Raw genomic sequence first — 6,000 nt, forward strand, 5'->3', positions numbered from 1 at the left:
CCGGCTACTAACTCTTCCTATTAACGTTTGGCCAGCTAATAACTCTTCCTATTAACGTTTGGCCGGCTACTAACTCTTCCTATTAACGTTTGGCCGGCTACTAACTCTTCCTATTAACGTTTGGCCGGCTACTAACTCTTCCTATTAACGTTTGGCCGGCTACTAACTCTTCCTATTAACGTTTGGCCGGCTACTAGCTCTTCCTATTAACATTTGGCCGGCTACTAACTCTCCCTAGTATTGTTTGGCCGGCTACTAACTCTCCCTAGTAACGTTTGGCCGGCTACTAGCTCTTCCTATTAACATTTGGCCGGCTACTAGCTCTTCCTATTATCATTTGGCCGGCTACTAACTCTCCCTAGTAACGTTTGGCCGGCTACTAACTCTCCCTAGTAACGTTTGGCCGGCTACTAACTCTTCCTATTAACGTTTGGCCGGCTACTAACTCTTCCTATTAACGTTTGGCCGGCTACTAACTCTTCCTATTAACGTTTGGCCGGCTAATAACTCTTCCTATTAACGTTTGGCCGGCTACTAACTCTTCCTATTAACATCTGGCCGGCTACTAGCTCTTCCTATTAACATTTGGCCGGCTACTAACTTTCCCTATTAACGTCTGGCTGGCTACTAGCTCTTCCTATTAACATTTGGCCGGCTACTAACTCTTCCTATTAACATTTGGCCGGCTACTAACTCTCCCTAGTAACGTTTGGCCGGCTACTAACTCTCCCTAGTAATGTTTGGCCGGCTACTAGCTCTTCCTATTAACATTTGGCCGGCTACTAACTCTTCCTATTAACATTCAGCCCCTACTAGCTCTTCATGTTTATATTTATCCAGCTACTATCTCTTCATAGTAGCATTTGGTTGGCTATGAGCTCATCATAGTAACATTTGGAGGACTGATGACTCTTCATAGTAACATTTGACCGTCTACTAACTCTTCATAGCAATGTTTGGACAGCTGATGACTCTTCATGGTAACATTTGGCCGGCTACTAACTCTTCCTGTTAACATTCAGCTCCTACTAGCTCTTCATGTTTATATTTATCCAGCTACTATCTCTTTATAGTAACATTTGGCTGCCAACTAACTCCTTATGTTGTCATTCGGCCAGCTACTAATTGTTGGTAACATTTGGTTGGCTATGAGCTCTTCATAGTAACAGTTGGAGGACTGATGACTCTTCATAGTAACATTTGGCCGGCTACTAACTCTTCATATTAACAATTGGCCGGCTACTAACTCTTCATATTAACATTTGGCCGGCTACTAACTCTTCATATTAACATTTGGCCGGCTACTAACTCTTCATAGCCCCTAATATAACATTTCTAGGTTATAGATTCCATTGACACCTTCTATGCTTCCTGCCCTCGCCCACTCAGCAGCCCCTTGTTCTACTGCCCTAGTTATTAGGCCCTTTGCCCCAGCACAAACTGGTTCCCCAAGACCAGTCTACTTTCTCTCCATGTTGGACAGCGTTGGGCTGGTCTACAAGAGCCTTTCCCAGTGGGCCCAGGCTGCCAACATTCTCATTGGTCCCTTCATATTTCCACTGAAAGCCTAAATACCCTCTATGGAATTTGGCCCAATCTCTGGCCCCAGGGTGGCCCCCAAGCCCTGCATGGAGAGAGCTTTAGACTAAAGGTGAGTCGGGGGCTTTGGGGGGATTGTGGTCTCCTAGAGGTCCGGCTCAAGGGTCATTTATGCTGCTATTTGGGTTTATGAGTAACATTGTGGCACAGTTTCCCTTTAGTTCCATCGCTAAATATATCATTAGCCAATAAAGTTTAATAACCTCCCGTAGAGGTTTAGCGAGTGAGTCTCTCTGGATTAAAGGGCAAATGTGCAATTACTTTTATCTGTAAATTCCATAAATGCCACAGTTATTTGCTTTTTATAGCAAACTAAATACATTGGTAGGTACTGCTTGATCCCCAATGTAATGTGTAATTAGGGTTGGCCCCTAGCTGGGGCCTATATGTATAAATGGTGCCCAACAGTAGGGCTGGCAGTGTCTAACAATAAAACATTGTGCTTCTTTGGTTGGAATGTTCTAGAACCAACCTGTAGCCAATTAGAACATCCACAACCCTAGGGTGACCCACTGCCAATCAGAACATTAGCATCTTCTCAAGGCTGTGCCCAACCAGTAGCCAATTGGGGCATTCACTAAGATAGAACAGACCTCTAGCCAATGAGAGCACTGGAACATTGACAGATCTAGAACACCTGTAGCCAATTAAAACATCCAGAACTCTAGGGTGACCCACTGCCAATCAGATCATTAGCATCTTCTCAAGGCTGTACCCAACCAGTAGCCAATTGGTGCATTCTCTAAGATAGAACAGACCTCTAGCCAATGAGAGCACTGGAACATTGACAGATCTAGAACACCTGTAGCCAATTAAAACATTCTGAAGTCTAGGGCGACCCACTGCCAATCAGATCATTAGCATCTTCTCAAGGCTGTACCCAACCAGTAGCCGATTGGGGCATTCACTAGGATAGAACAAACCTCTAGCCAATGAGAGCACTGGAACATTCACAGATCTAGAACACCTATTAGAACACTCAGAACATGGTTACACCAGCCTACATAGCCACCACTGAGAGTGCTATGACAATCATAAGACTAGATCACCCTAAAGTCAACAAGAGTATTAGATTGTTCAAAGGGCTAGAACAACCTTTAACCAATCAGAGATTAGAGCATCACAGGGCAGGCAGTCTGAGCAATATAACAGTTGCTGGGCTAGACCCACCCATAGAACTGAACCCTAGCACATTCCCAGGGGTAGTTCAAGCTGCAGTCACCATATCTGAACATTGTGGGCTAGAGGAACCTGTAGGATGAGACATTATCAAGGCCAGTTCAGTCTATAGCCAATCAAAGCTTTAGAACATTCTCAGGGATAAACCAACCGGCACCTAATCAGCCTTTAGGAGGTTAGACCAGCCTGGAACCAACCCAGAGCATTTCAATGAAGCAACTGCCCTTAGACAGTGGCGCCAACAATCTCAAGCAACTCAGAACTTCAGAACGTTTCCATGGTTTGGGCCCCTGAACCCGACTGCACAGCACCATAAGCTAAACCTAACAGAACCCCTGTGGGATGGAACCCCAACTGTGAGCCTGATCCCCAACATCACTGCCCAACCTCACTAATGTGGCTGAATGGGAGCAACTCCCAGCAACACTGTTCCACCATCTAGTGGGAACCTTCCCAGAGGGGCAGGGGCAGTTATAGCAGCAAGGGGAGGGGCAACCAAACTGACCCCCTGTGGGATGGAACCCCGACTGTGAGCCTGATCCCCAACATCACTGCCCAACCTCACTAATGCCCTTGTGGCTGAATGGGAGCAACTCCCAGCAACACTGTCCCAACATCTAGTGGGAACCTTCCCAGAAGGGCAGGGGCAGTTATAGCAGCAAAGGTAGGGGCAACCCAACTGAACCCCTGTGGGATGGAACCCCGACTGTGAGCCTGATCCCCAACATCACTGCCCAACCTCACTAATGCCCTTGTGGTTGAATGGGAGCAACTCCCAGCAACACTGTCCCAACATCTAGTGGGAACCTTCCCAGTTGGGTAGGGCCAGTTATAGCAGCAAAGGGAGGGGCAACCCAACTGAACCCCTGTGGGATGAATTAGAACCCCAACTGTGAGCCTGATCCCCACCATCACTGTCCAACCTCTCTAATGTGGCTGAATGGGAGCAACTCCCAGCAACATCTAGTGGGGACCTTCCCAGAAGGGTAGGGGCAGTTATAGCAGTAAAGGGAGGGGTAACTGCTATTAATCCCTTGATTTTGGCACAAGCTGGTGGGTATACTCTTCGCCATAGAATGTAGACTTGGACTTCACCAGAACCAAATGTTCGGGAGATGCAGGAACCAGGCCACAAAAGGATTGGCCCATGCCTGGCTCTTCACACTATACTCATGCCGTACTGTATCCACCAAAGCAGAACTGTCATGGCTGCCAGCCTAGAAGGGAAGAGGTCTCCATCTTGTATCTTACATAACATTATGTCACACCCCGTGCTAATCCTCGTGTCTCATGTCTTGTTGACATTTTTATTGTTGTATCTGGCTGAGGATCTTGTTGGGAACATGAGGTGCAGCGTAGATCCCATGAAGTGCTGTCTGCACATGTCTCAGCTGGGAGCTACAGTCTTTGTGCTTCTGTGACTGTCTCCCCAGACTGCTGAGCCCGTCTCTTCACTCCACGCCCAAGGTGTGGTCCCAGGAATTGTTGGGATGCCAGCGTTCTGTAACATTAAAATCATTATTGCCCTTCGCTCTGTTAAGCCTCTCGCTCTTGAGCTTCTGTAACCACTAATTAGTCTCAGGGGGTTACGTAATCGTTGATAGAAGAACGAGTTATCATAGATATCCCCCCATTTAGAACCCAACATATCCCCTCTTTGGGCCAGGTTACCCCACACTCTACCTGAAGCCCATTGCCGACTTGTGTGTGGGCCAGAATCTTGGTGAGAAACCGAGATCCAGTTATTTCATCTACTTCCTGGATCTTAAGGAGAACCTCAATAAGGGAGAACTGTCTAAAACACTGTGAGCTCAGAGGACAACTATTGAGTGAAGTCTGGATCTAGAACAGAATGTTCCTACGAGCCAGTATGAAGAATTGGGCCTCCTAAAACTGTAACTCTCCTGGATTCCCTTTCAGCCTCTTGAGGAACGTTCATGAGATGTTAATCTTCTAGGGTTTGATGGTTTGTTTAGCAAGAGAGATAATACAGGACTTTTTCAGCCTGTGTTACTATGTATCTTGGGATATTTTTGGCCACCAATTAAAAAGCATTCCTACTTCTTGGGCCTATGAACCTTGGACTATCTCAAAAGTCTGAAGAGCAACCACCTGGGCTTCCTTAAGAACTTTACAATGAGGTGGTAGGCGGGCTCTGTTATACAGATAGCTAAAATCTCAGCCATAAAGCAGGGCAGGACTGCTGCTTACAATGGGGGGATCAGATAGGATCTGTGTCACTGTGACAGAATGCTCTGTTATACAGATAGCTAGAATCTCAGCCATAAAGCAGGGCAGGACTGCTGCTTACAATGGGGGGGGATCAGATAGGATCTGTGCCACTGTGACAGAATGCTCTGTTATACAGATAGCTAGAATCTCAGCCATAAAGCAGGGCAGGACTGCTGCTTACAATGGGGGGGGATCAGCTAGGATCTGTGCCACTGTGACAGAATGCTCTGTTATACAGATAGCTAGAATCTCAGCCATAAAGCAGGGCAGGACTGCTGCTTACAATGGGGGGATCAGATAGGATCTGTGCCACTGTGACAGAATGCTCTGTTATACAGATAGCTAGAATCTCAGCCATAAAGCAGGGCAGGACTGCTGCTTACAATGGGGGGATCAGATAGGATCTGTGCCACTGTGACAGAATGCTCTGTTATACAGATAGCTAGAATCTCAGCCATAAAGCAGGGCAGGACTGCTGCTTACAATGGGGGGATCAGATAGGATCTGTGCCACTGTGACAGAATGCTCTGTTATACAGATAGCTAGAATCTCAGCCATAAAGCAGGGCAGGACTGCTGCTTACAATGGGGGGGATCAGATAGGATCTGTGCCACTGTGACAGAATGCTCTGTTATACAGATAGCTAGAATCTCAGCCATAAAGCAGGGCAGGACTGCTGCTTACAATGGGGGGGATCAGATAGGATCTGTGCCACTGTGACAGAATGCTCTGTTATACAGATAGCTAGAATCTCAGCCATAAAGCAGGGTAGGACTGCTGCTTACAATGGGGGGGATCAGATAGGATCTGTGTCACTGTGACAGAATGATCTGTTATACAGATAGCTAGAATCTCAGCCATAAAGCAGGGTAGGACTGCTGCTTACAATGGGGGGGATCAGATAGGATCTGTGCCACTGTGACAGAATGCTCTGTTATACAGATAGCTAGAATCTCAGCCATAAAGCAGGGCAGGACTGCTGCTTACAAT

The sequence above is a fragment of the Xenopus tropicalis genome, chromosome 7 (genome assembly GCF_000004195.4).
Source record: "Xenopus tropicalis strain Nigerian chromosome 7, UCB_Xtro_10.0, whole genome shotgun sequence".
Taxonomy (NCBI): domain Eukaryota; kingdom Metazoa; phylum Chordata; class Amphibia; order Anura; family Pipidae; genus Xenopus; species Xenopus tropicalis.